The 15,000-nt window shown below is 40.3% G+C and overlaps 1 protein-coding gene and 1 long non-coding RNA gene across 7 annotated transcripts in view; one reads left to right on the top strand and one right to left on the bottom strand.

Moving 5' to 3' along the window:
• LOC135112195 (uncharacterized) overlaps nucleotides 1-15,000 on the bottom strand; it is a 108,261-nt gene that overhangs the window by 70,239 nt on the left and 23,022 nt on the right. The gene's annotated exons all lie outside the window — the stretch shown is intronic.
• LOC135112193 (PE-PGRS family protein PE_PGRS16-like) overlaps nucleotides 13,060-15,000 on the top strand; it is a 21,867-nt gene continuing 19,926 nt past the window's right edge. The window contains exons 1-2 of one of the 4 annotated variants that reach the window (XM_064026312.1): nucleotides 13,060-13,165; nucleotides 14,814-15,000. The exon at nucleotides 14,814-15,000 is cut by the window's right edge and continues 20 nt beyond it. The gene's annotated coding sequence lies outside the window, so the exon portion shown is untranslated. Of the gene's footprint in view, nucleotides 13,166-14,487 lie in introns of all 4 variants that reach the window. The other 3 variants (XM_064026309.1, XM_064026313.1, XM_064026310.1) reach the window with 3 other exon arrangements.

The raw sequence follows: 15,000 nt of genomic DNA, 5'->3' as shown, positions 1-15,000 counted from the left end.
AACAACAACAACATTTCGATAACTCAACTTCGAACCACAACACACCCACCGCAGGAGAGATATATGTATGTGCCACTGCACCACACCTTAAAAATTCAGTATGAGTCCTGTACCATATTCGCACCATATAGTCTCTCACACACACACACACACACACACTCACACACACACACTCAATACCCCTCAACACATACCAACCGCCCACGTCCTCTACCCGTACCACACACACACACACACACACACACACACACACACACACCACACACACACACACACACACACACACGACATTCCTCCACAACGTTCACAATTTTATCTCTGCTCCCCTCTTCTGCCACACCTGCCTCACTTACTCTCCCTCTCTCCGGCCGTCCCTGTGCCTTCTCCGCCCCGCCACGCCTCTCCTTGCCAACCGGTGACCCCAATAACCGGTCCACAGCAGAGATGCCTTTCACTCTCGATCTACAGCGAAAGAAAAAGAAACAATCCCCCTCTCCGTGTCCATCCCCCTCCCCCCCCCCCAAAAAAAATGTATCTAAGAAAACATGTTAAAATAGTTTATTAGGCCAAGAAAATGAGAGTTTATGGTTGGCATTTGTTGTTAAAAAGCGTGTATGAGTTTGTAAGTGAAAGAAGGAAGGAAGGAAGGAAGGAAGGAAGGAAGGAAGGAAGGAAGGAAGGAAGGAAGGAAGGAAGGAAGGAAGGGAGAAAAGAAAAGAGGTATTTGAGTCACCTGCCTATAATGAAAAATACCTTGTAAGAACACATTAAAATAGATAACGAATACGAGATTATTGTTATATGGTAATTACTGTTAGATTCTCCTGCACAAATTCGTTTATAAAATAGTGCATTTATTCATAAAGATAGTTTACAAAAATAACTATTACAAAATAGTTTTTGTAATATTTTGTTTTCCACCAGCTCGAGTTCACAAAGAAAGTGAATGTACTTGTTATAACAACGATGAATCTTAAGAGAAGAAGTAAAAAGGTGTCAGGTATAAATAAAGAAAATAATAAATACGCAAGATATATTTCTCGAAGCTTACGGTCTAAACAAGAGAGATAAAAAAAAAAAAAAAAAAACCCGGTAGTCTCAGTCTTATATTTGCCCAGAAAATACACGGAAAAAAAAAAAAATTTCATGGTGACGAAGAAGCAGGTTATTCCTCACAAGAAACATGTTCTTTCCTATTCTTGGAAAGTGAGAGTGTATGAGAGGTGGTAGGGAAGGAAAGTGAAAAAGTGAGGACTAAGTGGGAGAGAGAGAGAGAGAGAGAGAGAGAGAGAGAGAGAGAGAGAGAGAGAGAGAGAGAGAGAGAGAGAGAGAGAGAGAGAGAGAGAGAGAGAGAGAGAATGTTGACAATAATGATTTCAAGAACATATTTCCAAGTCATTCCTTATCGGTGCTCACTCCTCCTCCTCCTCCTCCTCCTCCTCCTTCACCACCTCCTTTCTCTTCATCTTCCTCCAAGTGAGAACATCAGGATAAATGTTGCAATTTCTGCTTCCCTTCTCCCGTTCCTAAAAAAAAGTGGCGTGGGAGGAGATATAGTGAGGTTTCTCTCTCTCTCTCTCTCTCTCTCTCTCTCTCTCTCTCTCTCTCCTCTCTCTCTCTCTCTCTCTCTCTCTCTCTCTCCTCTCTCCTCTTCTCTCTCTCTCTCTCTACCTTCGTCATGTCACCGTCGCAAAACTAGAAGCAAAAATTATACAGAGTGTCGAGGAAATGAAAAGATTATACCTATTATTTATTTATTTTTTTCCGTTTTCTTCTTCGCCCATCTCAGGAAATGACTTGTTTGCGCATCATACATGTCAGTCTTACTTTCGTTTCTCCCTTAACAATTTCATGTGGAAGGGAACAACACTCGCAAACTTTTCATATTCTCACTCACTCACTCACTCACTCACTCTCTCGTAAAGGCGCCAAGAGTTACCGTTCTGTGGTATCTAACTCTGGACACCTCTAATCGTTGTGATTGGTGATTGGTTTCTGTTTTTAAGTAGAGTTATAAAAAAGGGAAATATTGATACATGTTGAAGATCCCCACCACCGCCATCACCACCACTACCACCACCACATCGTCATCACCATCATCATCATCATCATCATATCATCATAATCACCATCATCATCAGTCATCATCATCATCGCCACTATTCATCATTATCACCGCTATCACATCATCATCATCACCACCACCACCACCACCACCACCACCACCACCACCACATCATCATCATCACCATCACCATATCATCATCATCGTCATCACCGCCACCACCACCACATCGTCACCGACACCACCTTTATTATTATCATCATCATTATCATCATCACATCATATCATCATCATCCCCATCATCATCATCATCATCACCACCACCACCACCACATCATCATCACCACCATCACATCATCACTATCGTCTCCATAAACACTATCAGGCAACAGCATCGGCACCACCATCATTATCATCACCATAAGTAACATCACCATCACTCATAATATTAAAGGAGACACTGCCACCATTACTATCATCATTAGAAGCACTGACGCCACCACCACTGTCATCATCATTATCGTCATCATTATTATTACGAGAAACATCACTACCACCACCAGCACAGTCGCCAGAAGCACTACCACCACCAGCACAGTCGCCAGAAGTACCACCACCACCACCACTACAATCATTATTCTCGTGGTCAATAAAAAAAAATAAATAAAGAAAAAAAAAAAAAGAAAAAAACACGACTAGTTGCATAAAAGGTAGACAAGTTCACCAGTTCAGTGCCATTTACAATACAACACCAGGAAATGAGACGGGGCAGGTAAGCAGGCCAAGAGACACCGGATGTCCCGCGTTGCCGCCGCGGCCCACCATACTTTTACCGCAGCAGGAAGACAGTAATAACAAGGCGGCAGGTTGAAGCGTCAGGATGGGTGCCCTTTTTTTATTTGCGATATGCGGAAAAAAAAAAAAAATATTGTATCCATTGGGAAGAAATGTTATGTCGGGCGAGAAGAAAATTAGGAGATTATAGGAAAGGAAGGGAGTAAAGAATTATTGATCTTTATGTATATTAAATTAAGTCTGAGTGCTGATAAACTGTTTGACACTCGTCAAACAGTTGAGGAACTACAGATGCTTTTTGCTGTGGTGCGTTTCAAAAAAAAACTTTAAACTTGCATCAGACCACTTCGCTAAACTCCATTACAACCAACAGGAGTCAAAGTTCAATATCAACAGAAATATATGAAAGAAGGAATGACAAGCCTCAACTTTATCTTTTCCCATCCATGTGTAAGACGTAATGATTGAAAAAAAAGTTTGATCTGTCAGTACTAGTTAGCAGTGCTTCATAAAGATGTAGGGAAGTATGTGTTCCTTCAGACTACATGACTGGTAACGTAATCCCGTGAGTCACCGCTGTTTACTTCGCCACCACTGTGGCTATTGTGGTGCAGCGTGCAAGACTTTTAAAACTGGTCTTGCGACTACACTGTCGCCAGGCGGAAAACTTTATCGAAGTAGCTCATGCTTATTTCTGAACTATTAACAATGACTTATCAGTGAGACAACTCGCGTATGCTGTACTGGCGAGGACTAGCAACGCAACGCAGAGATTTTCAGGAAGAACTCATACTGGCATCTTTCCATACTCTGACTGCACAGCTCCTACATGTATCAAGGGATGCGTCTGCGCATCCCTTGATACATGTAGGAGCATTTCTATCCCTCAGGATAGAAATGCGAGTACTATTACAAAGCTCACATCACACTCTCGGTGCATACAGAATACCACGAATATTTCACATATTTCTCCCAACACAAGTACTTCCTGCTCCTGCCTGGAGCACTTTTACTTAGTACTTGCTGGTTTAAATATCTCACACATACAACGGGGACTGGTTACGACATGTGTAACGACAGACAAGTCTTTATCAAGATGCTAAACTTTATTCACTGATGTTTATGCATTTTTTTTGTCTGTCTGTCTGTCTGTCTGTCTTATATATATGTCAGATATGATTGTTCCGGTTAATGTTTTTTTTTTTTTTCTGTGTGACGGGGCAGAAGGTTTTATACAAAAACATAATTTATGTTTTTTTGTGGTTTTACTCTGCCAACTACTAACTTGTGCCATTATGTGAATGTGTTGTTATTGTTACCTGTCTGCCTCGCTTCCGACCTCATTCACCACTTAACTGCTTGCCTGCTCTCTCTCTCTCTCTCTCTCTCTCTCTCTCTCTCTCTCTCTCTCTCTCTCTCTCTCTCTCTCTCTCTCTCTCTCTCTCTCTCTCTCTCTGTGTGTGTGTGTGTGTGTGTGTGTGTGTGTGTGTGTGTGTCTCGCTTACAACACCTGGCCTGCTCTATTCCCTGATGACAGGTAAAAAGTCACCCAGGTTTTGAATATAATCCTTTTAAAATTTTCCACATCTGAGACTTTTTCCATGATTCTTATAACTCAGTCTTATAACAGGTCAAGGGATAAGAAGATAACTAGAGAGTGAGAGGAGAAAAAAAAAAAGAAAAATAAAGATTAGATGAGGTAATTGCGTGTCACGTCTAGTTTAGTCTGGCTCATTTTTTTTTTTTTTACGGCTAAGGTAGAACTTTGGGATAAAACTACAAGTAACATAGAAAGATTTAGAACTCATACCGAAAATAAAGAGTTTTCGAAAAATTTGGTATGAAACTAGCAACACCTAATGTAAAATGGATAATAATTCGTGCTAAAATTACCAAATTTCCACAATTCCATCTGTATTGAAAGTTATCAGCAAAAAACCTATAATTCAAGGGCCAGAGCTCCGCCAACCAATGAGGCAAAGTAATCAGTGTTACGTGTTAATGAATTCAAATGTACTGGTGAAAAGAACAGACTGGGACATTTTCTTTTTGCTTTCTTCGGGGAGCTTTGAAGGCCGTGGGAGGCAGACACCTTTTGGTCTGTCGAGGGAGAATGAATACCGCAAGCAAGATGTGCATAATCACTGGCGCCATTTGGAAGAAAGTGAAAATGAGCCAAAAACCCGCTGAAAATAGCCTGCCTGTACCGGTGCAATTAAGGTGACGTAAGGTGATCGCAAACTGTGTCCTTTGTCTCATTACAGGGTCACCTCCGCCTTGTCCCTCCCTTTACTTTTTCCGTCACGTCAAAGTTACATAAAATCACCAGATTGTATTGCAAGAGACGTTAAATTGATTCCACGTTTAATTTCCATCAATGTGTTCTTTGCAATCAAATATTCCTAAAGTCTGTACGCAGGAAGAATTGTATATAATATTGGGATAGGGATATAAAAAGGCATTCAAACATGTTCACTGTGCTTGACTAAAAACACAAAAATGACAGTAAAAAACACAAACACATAAATACACATAGGACATAAAACTTGATAGCACTTATAGAATGCTTCATTGATAATTCTTTGGTTTAATAAAGAATAGTAAATTCTACAGAACTACAACATAAGTTTCATCATCGATATTCTCCATTAACGAATCTTTAGCTTGAAAAAAGAAATCGTAACCAAACTATTAATTTCACACAAGTCTAAAATGTATACTACCCTTACCCTTTCCTCCCCCCTCTCTCTCTCTCTCTCTCTCTCTCTCTCTCTCTCTCGAATTAAAACAAAGTTGGACAAATGGACAGATAAATAGATAGACAGATAGTAGATAGATAGATAAATAGATAGACACATAAAGAGAGAGAGAGAGAGAGAGAGAGAGAGAGAGAGAGAGAGAGAGAGAGAGAGAGAGAGAGAGAGAGAGAGAGAGAGAGAGAGAGAGAGAGAGAGAGAGAGAGAGAGAGGTACTTCCACCCCACTCTCCCCAACGATAAAAAATCAGTCCTGCCTCATGACTGCACCAAGAAGACGGAGTTAATGAAACAAGGAGACACAAAATCCCACACAGTGACTTTTAACCAAGCCCTTCCAGGAGTTTCCAAACAGGGAACACATATTGCGCAGTTTCACGCTTTTTTTCTTTAGTTTCCTTGCACAAATTGACAATTTTATCTTTTTGTTGTGATATTATTGTGTTATTTTGATAGTTGTTTTAAAATACGTTTTTTTTTTTTTTGGCAGCTTTGGTTTAAAAAATTCCAGGTTTGATAATATAAAAATCTCAAGACATGAAAAGCTATCACGATGTTTCCATTAACTTATCTACTTTTCTTCTGGCATGCCAAAGGTATTTTATGTTACTTTCTCCAGGCAGCTGAGAGAGAGAGAGAGAGAGAGAGAGAGAGAGAGAGAGAGAGAGAGAGAGAGAGAGAGAGAGAGAGAGAGAGAGAGAGAGAGAGAGAGAGAGAGAGAGAGAGAGAGAGAATGAAAAAAAAAATAGAGAAGCGGAGCTGGAAGAAGCCAGTGGGCCTACAAGTATCGGTTCTTGTATGAAACATGCCTACCTACGTATATCCACTTATCATCTCTATCCATGGATGCATTTACTTTTCTTTTAAAGCTACCTGTTAATACAACACTAACAACATAATTAATAATCTGTCTGAATCATCAACCGCTCTGCTTTAGAACCAATTTCTTCATATCTCTTTTTAAAATGTAACTTATGAAGCTTGAATCCATTACTTCCAGTCCATTCCTGTTTTGATTATTTTGTACGTGCTTTAACTCAGTGTATCAAAGAATATCGAGTTCTTTATTTTTTTTTCTTTTTCATTTTCATACGTATCTGAAACAGTCACGTTTCCATTGAAAATCATGAATAAGTAAGGAGCAAAATATAAATAAAACACATATACCTGTAAGATAAAGTGCGAAAAAAGTAATAATAAAAAAAAAAAAAACACACACACAGACATTGATTAAATGAGTTATGGCGCCGCAACACCGGGGTCATGCAGCGCGGGTTAGGGTGAAGAGAGAGTATAACGTCTCCCGCCGAAAAGTTACACATAACTTGGATAGACCTGGCAGTCCTCGGGCCGCAGGTTGAGTACAGCACCACACAGCCACATCACAAAAATCCCTGAACTAAAAAAAAAAGAAATATATTTTTTTTTACCTGAGCAGGAACACGTGGCTTAGAAAAAGGAAAATGTAACATGCACTAGTAGGAATTATGTATGAGAAACTGTCATGCATTAAAAAAAAAAATAAAATAAGATAAATAAATAAATAAAACAAAACAATAAAAAATAAATAAATACAATAAACAAAAAAAAAGTTAACAAAATAAGTAAATAAATTAAATAGATGAAAAATGGTGCATTGATAAATAAATCAAATAGAAGATAAAAATAAACAAACAGATAAAATAAACTAAATAGAATGTAAACATATAAAAATAAACACGTAAATATAAATAAATAAGCAATATAGATTAGCAAATAAACAAATAGATAAATAAATAAACAAATAAAACAGCAAATAAAACCAAACAAAAAGGAAAAGTGAATAAAAAAAACTAACAGAAAGAATTCACGTAAAAGAAGTTAGTAAATAAAAAAAAAATAATGAAAAGTCAAAAACATACAACTGTCAAAAAGAATGTGATAGTCCACGACACATGTGCCAGTAAAATAGCTGGAAGAAAAGGAAAATATACACACAACGGGAAAAATACGAGACCCAGATAAAGTGAAATGAAGAAAAATAACAAATCATGTATAAAACAGGAATGAAGAATAAGGCTTTGATTATTCTAACATCACACCATTTTAATTATCTTGTTTTCATCTTATCGTGTTTCCTTTCTTTCCATGTTCATAAACTCCTTTCACTTCTGCCTAGTTTTTCTTCCGTCACCCTCTCTCTCTCTCTCTCTCTCTCTCTCTCTCTCTCTCTCTCTCTCTCTCTCTCTCTCTCTCTCTCTCTCTCTCTCTCTCTCTCTCTTTCTCCACAATTCATGCAAATATTGAAAAAAATACCTAAAAACTACTTGAATTTCCCTGTTTGAATGTCTTTTTTTGTTTCGTACATAGAGAGAGAGAGAGAGAGAGAGAGAGAGAGAGAGAGAGAGAGAGAGAGAGAGAGAGAGAGAGAGAGAGAGAGAGAGAGAGAGAGAGAGAGAGAGAGAGAGAGAGAGAGAGAGAGAGAGAGGCTGGCTCCAGATTCCTTTTTTTCTATTACTCATTTATTTATTTTTTCTTGTCTACAAATAAACTGGAATGTTGACTCGTTTTTCTCCATCTATCGCAGGGTTTTGGTTTCCTCTTACTTGGCGAGAGGTAACTGACAGGGCAGGAAAATAACAGTGCCCCTAGGAGAAAGTGCAGCCTGTACACACACACACACACACACACACACACACACACACACACACACACACACACACACACATTATAATTCTCTTTCTGGTACATTAAAAAAAAAAAAAAGAAAGAAGAAAGGAAAGGGAAAGGAAACTAGAATACAACAATAAAAAAATATTATAAAGCTAATAACGATTAATAATGATACCACAGAGAGAAAAAAATATATATATAAGGAAGAGACAGAATAGTAAGAGAAAGAAATAGTAAGAAAATAAGCAAAGATGTCAAGCAAGTAATAAGTAGACCAACAAGACAAAAGCAAGCAAGTAAAAAAGAAGAGAAAAAAATAATCAAACTATGTAAAAATTAGGTAAACATGTACGAGATTCTTGTCACCCGGAAGAGTCAGGTAAAGGCGAAGGTGTGTGTGTGTGTGTGTGTGTGTGTGTGTGTGTGTGTGTGTGTGTGTGTGTGTGTGTGTGTGTGTGTGTGTGTGTGTGTGTGTGTGTGTGTGTGTGTGTGTGTGTGTGTGTGTGTGTGTGTGTGTGCATGATTTGGTGTCACACAGGTAAACTAGTGCACAGGTAGAGTAAGGTTCATTATTTAATCAGGTGACGCGATTTTGATGATGATGATGATGATGATGATGATGATGATGATGATGATGATGATGAGGAGGAGGAGGAGGAGGAGGAGGAGGTTAATAGTAAAATTGGTGATAATGATGATAATGATGAAAATGAAAATAACGATAATGATGATGAGGTGGAAAAGGACGAAGATCATGACGATAATGATGATGACGAGTATGGTAAAGGTGACGGTGGTGGTAATGATGATGAAGGTTTAGTTATTGAATACTCGCCCATCTCTCTCTCTCTCTCTCTCTCTCTCTCTCTCTCTCTCTCTCTCTCTCTCTCTCTCTCTCTCTCTCTCTCTCTCTCTCTCTCTCTCTCTGGGCAAAAACAATCACAAACGGGCCTAGTCTCGTAATATTCTGTTTCAACTGAAATGTCAAAATTTCACATAAAATGCATAAATCTAAATGTCGTTCTTTTCTCAAATAAATTCCTGAGTGTTTTTCTTCCGAGGTTTCACTCAAACAAAAAACGGAAACATAATTAAGAAATGACTAACAGAGGACAATAGTTATAAAAGAAATTTCTTCATTTAAATCAATATTCTAAAGGAGGAGGAGGAGGAGGAGGAGGAGGACGAGGAGGAAGAGGAAGAGGAAGAGGAAGAGGAAGAGGAAGAGGAGGAGGAGGAGGAGGAGGAGGAGGAGGAGGAGGAGGAGGAGGAGGAGGAGGAGGAAAACGACGACGATAACGGCGACGGTCGGTAAGAACAAAGAGAACTGGAGGAAAAAGATGAAGAAGAGGAGGAAGAGAAAGAACCCGCAAAAAAAGGATGAGAAAAAAGAAAAGGACTATTCTGACGAAAACGAAAATGAAACCAAGCAACAAGAGGCGAGGGCAGTAACAAACCACCAAATAGTTTGCACCACGAGAGAGAGAGAGAGAGAGAGAGAGAGAGAGAGAGAGAGAGAGAGAGAGAGAGAGAGAGAGAGAGAGAGAGAGAGAGAGAGAGAGAGAGAGAGAGAGAGAGAGAGAAAATAGAGGAAAAAAGTCGTGTCTTAAATTTCCAATCAATGACACTTTTAATGAGGCGAGAGTGGAATGTATGCAAACTGGAGCGCGAGAAGGGCCAGGGAGTGAAAGCTTGAGGCTGGAATGGTTTGCACGGAGAGGAAATAATTGCCTCAGCTCCCTTATTTTCTCGGAGGGGAAATTAACGAAGGAACACACGCTGCCAGACACCCACCTACACCCACCAGACACACTCATACAAACACGCATCCCACCCACACACACAGACACACACACACTATAAAAGACAAAAAGAAAGCAAAAGAAGAATATTGAAATGCCAAACCCTTTCTTCATCTAGGGGAAAATTTTCTCTTATCTTTAGCAATCAATATTTTGCTGTATCTGAGCTTGTCATGGTAGTCCTCTGAGACGATCTACACATAATACGTGAGCTTGATATGATAGTGAATTTTCAAGTCTTTCATACGATCTACACATTAAAAAATATATATATATACACATAGGTACTTATATTTGTCAATCTCGTGATATTTCCACGTGGAAGAAAAGGAAACTATTTCACATAGCGACATTACCAAAAACTAAAATCATCACTATCATCGTCTTCATCACTATAATCAGCAGTATCGCCATCATCATCATCATCATCATCGTCATCAAGAGGATAGTTTCAGGACGGTTCTCAAATTTTTGGATAATACTTTTCATACTATACTCTTTGAGGACTGGTACTTTTACTGGGCCTTTTATTTATTTATTTATTTATCTTTTTTTTTTTTGCCCGAAGCTGGACCCCTCTTACATAAAAAAAAAAAAATCATCACTATCACCACCACCACCACCATCACCATCACCATCATTACTAACCCACATGACAGTGACATTACGAAATTACGAACATCAAACATCACAGAAAACTTAAAAAGAAATAATTACTCACCATGTCACTTCAAATTTGTTTCCTGGGACACGTCGCTTCATCACGTTTGACCTGCTCACCTACACCTTCATTACATGTGGGCATCTGTTATTACACCATGACCTAACCTGACCTGTTATTATACCCTGGCGTTACCTGTAGTAGCTGTTTTATTTATTTATTTATTTTTTACCTGGGAACTGATTAGTGATGGAAGCACAGAAACTTTCCTTCTCTGCCTCACTGTTTCTTTCTCTGTCTCTCTCTGTCTGTCTGTCAGTATATGTATGTACAGTATGTATGTATGTCTCTGTCTGTCAATCAATCCATCAATCTATTTATTTATCTATCTATCTATCTACCTACCTATCTACGTACCTCTCTCTCTCTCTCTCTACACACACACACACACACACACACACACACACACACACACACACACACTACGTCTGCTGCCACCATTCACCGTCCTTTCCCATAAACGTTCGGCCTTCACTGACCAATGATTCAGACGTGGGAGCTTGGGGAGTTGAGGGCGCGGGAGAAAAGTGAAAGTAGCAGTTAGAAAAGCAGGGTGTTGAGAGAGAGAGAGAGAGAGAGAGAGAGAGAGAGAGAGAGAGAGAGAGAGAGAGAGAGAGAGAGAGAGAGAGAGAGAGAGAGAGAGAGAGAGAGAGAGAGAGAGAGAGAGAGAGAGAGAGAGAGATCATATGGAGATAGAAAGAGGATATAGGACATAATCACACTAGGACGAGTACAGTGGAAAGGAAAGGAAGAGAAAGTTGAAGGACAGCCCGTGTGATGGTGAGCAGGAGGAGGAGGAGGAGGAGGAGGAGGAGGAGGAGGAGGAGGAGGAGGAGAAGGAGGAGGAGGAAGAGAAAGTGATGGAGACAGAAAGGGAAAGGAAAGCCGCCTTCAAAATGCACGAGAATACCTCCACCACCTCCTCCACTTTGCTCTCCACCAAACAACCTCCACATTGCGAGCACCACCACCACCACCACCTTTCTCCATCATTACTACTACTACTACGCACACCACCTTCCACCTGACCATAACCGCTCCACCTTTCCCCAGTATTACACGCACACACACACTAAACCGTGAAATCAGATGAGAAATTAACATCCACTTTAACCCTTTCACTGCGACACGAAACAATTAGCAATGCGTGAAGTGTTTATAAGCGTCTACAGGAAAGCTGGCGATGAAAAAGAATACAGTTTGCAATTTCTTCCCAGTTAAAGGCTTGGATGTGGCTGTAAAGCAAGTAAAGATGTCTGAGAGTGATTGGTAATTTAAGAGAGGTGTACCAAGTGGCAGTCAAAAAGGGTTTAATACTGATCTGTTCTACTGCACCTCTCTCATCTGTATGTTTATTCTCAGGAGCTTAACAGTTACGCGGCCTAGACCACCTCATTGACGAAAAGCATCACAACAGTACTGTCACCTGAGGACACTCGTAATAAACTCTGCTATTCTTGGTGCCAAAACAAGTCCACCAGACCACATCCTCCTGCCATTACTCCAACTACGCTTCTCCATCCGCCTTCAAAACTTTTCTTCTTATCCTCATCTTCTTTTTCTTTCTTTTTTTCTTCTTTTTCTTTCTTTCTTTTTTCTTCTTCTCCTTCTCCCTTCTCTTCTTCTCCTTGGTGTTGTTGTTGTTCCTCCTCCACCTCCTACTCCTCTACTTCTTTCTCCTCCTCCTCTGCTTTCGTTTCGTGGTTCTCCCCTGCGGTCACCTCAAATTCTCACGAGAATAGTGACAACATGAAAGGCCAGCCAGACTTTAAGGTCAAATTTCGAGGGGAAAGTCCAGTGCGGTGAGAGAGAGAGAGAGAGAGAGAGAGAGAGAGAGAGAGAGAGAGAGAGAGAGAGAGAGAGAGAGAGAGAGAGAGAGAGAGAGAGAGAGAGAGAGAGAGAGAGAGAGAGAGAGAGAGAGAGAGAGAGAGAATATTCGTTTAATTTTTATTTATCTTATTTCATCTTATTATTTTTTTTTGTGTGTGTGAAAGAGGAGTGATTGTATATAAGTACTGCGTAAGGAAAACCTATTTATGTATATAATGTATGTACGTATGTACGTGTGAACAAGCAGACTGACAGACCTTAACCTTTCTCTTACGTACACCTTCAAATTAACTTACCTTTTCTTACCATTCATGAAGAGAGAAAGGGACAAGGTCGCTGGGACTGGGCGGGGTGCCTTTGTAATGATGCAGAGAGGAGGAGGAGGAGGAGGAGGAGGAGGAGGAGGAGGAGGAGCAGGAGGTGGGGGAGAAGGAAGGTTTTAGTGAGAGTTGGGGTGTAGCGATGTGTTCCTCCGTCCTCAGTATTCGGTCTCTTCTCAATCTGAGCGGTGCGGGTGGTCACTTAGTCCCACGCTCGGCTGGTCAGTGAGTATCGGGTCCGCACACCTCGCCACGCCGCCAGCCACAGTTATCTACGCCTCGTCCGTCATCCCCGCATCGCCGCGACTACTCTTGTCATCTCATTTCCCGCTTATTCTCATTCGCTTGAACAGTATTGCTATTCTTCGTCGTCTTTTCTGATTTCGTCACTGCATCATCGTTGTTATTACTATTTTTCTGTACTGTCATTCTGGTTTGCCTTCACTTCGTCATTTCTTTATTGCATCACCATTCTTTTTGCTACACTTCTAATACTTCCATTTCATTTCCATTCTCTTTTATCTATTTCGTTTCGTCTTATAATTTTATCATTACATCACTGTTCCCTCCATTACTCGTCATGACTATCATTCTCTTCTATCTTTTCCACCTCGTCGAATTCATTACATCATGGTTACTTATGTTATTACTGCCAGTCTCTTCCACCCCAGAGCCGCGAGGTCATGGTAGGGAATAACCATAATTTTCTTGCCTTATCAACTGCATCATCGTGCATACTCATAAGTCCTCAAGAATAACAAGCGTATCATCGTCACCATCAGACAGTAGACGTAATAATTTTAACACCAACAAAAATAACGAAATCCTCCTCCTCCTCCTCCTCCTCCTCCTCCTCCTCCCAGGCATACCACACTAGTCTTCTTTAGTACATAAAGACAACAGTAAAAAATAATGACAGTAATAGCGAAGACAATATCAACATCATCGCAACATCATATTCGCTTTTATTTTCTATCTATAAGCGACGATAAGTGACACGATCATCACCACCAACACCATAACAATACTGCTGACATCCCTCATCATCGCCATCATTATCATCATCAACACTAAACTTTTAATGAGTAATTCCCAATTCTTTAACACAATGATCACCACCACCGAAGCTCTTCATCGTCACTGTAATAAACTTTCACTAACTCATTCCAACGCCTTGCCACCACCACTACCACCACCATAACCACCACCATCATCACTTCCAACGCCGCTTCTTCTACGTCATTCCGTCATCACCAAGAGAGACAAGGTGGCAAGGCTTTCTAATCTTCAAACCGTGGGTCATGCTGGTGTTTTGTGTACACAGCTGTCGCCCACACCCACACACCCACACACGGAAACACACCCTACAAACACAAATACCAACAAAAACGCACAAAAAATTCCACAATTCCCTTAAAATAATACATGGAAACACAAACACACACACACACACACACACACACACACACACACACACACACACACACACACACACACACACACACACACACACACAAGTCAAGTCACTCCCATTTCTACCTCAAAAGACAGATTTAGCACACGAAGGAAAGGAGATGCAGTTGTTTTTTATTCTCCAGTCACTCCTGCAGCATCACGCAAACAAAGAAAAACGGAGTGAGTGGTGAGAGTGAGCGCAGAAGCCTTCCGACACGGCACCACATCACTCCACTACCTCCTCTCTTCCGCCTTGCACGAGAAGACGAAGAGGTGGAGAAGGAGAGGGAGAAACCTAACGAAATAAGGAGAGAGAGAGAGAGATAGAGAGAGAGAGAGGCATAGTGACAGTGAACAGAGGAAGGCTAAGAAAAGAAAAAGAAAGCAAAGTGTGATTTTGTAGTGCTATTTCTTTTAGGCATCGTGAGTGGTACAGATAACATCATTACAATGGAAAGATAAGTAAGACACGGATAACAAAGGTACAGTGAAAGAAGTGAAAGAGAAACGGTACAGGTGAATGAACTGACTGAAGCGAAGGAAGAGAAAAAATTAGAAAGGAGGAGAGGCAAACGAAAGAAGGAAGAAGTCAAAGGCACGTTAAA

The sequence above is a fragment of the Scylla paramamosain genome, chromosome 23 (assembly GCF_035594125.1).
Source record: "Scylla paramamosain isolate STU-SP2022 chromosome 23, ASM3559412v1, whole genome shotgun sequence".
In the NCBI taxonomy this organism is placed as follows: domain Eukaryota; kingdom Metazoa; phylum Arthropoda; class Malacostraca; order Decapoda; family Portunidae; genus Scylla; species Scylla paramamosain.
Note: the sequence above shows the minus strand (reverse complement) of the source record. Positions and strands in the feature narration are given on the sequence as shown.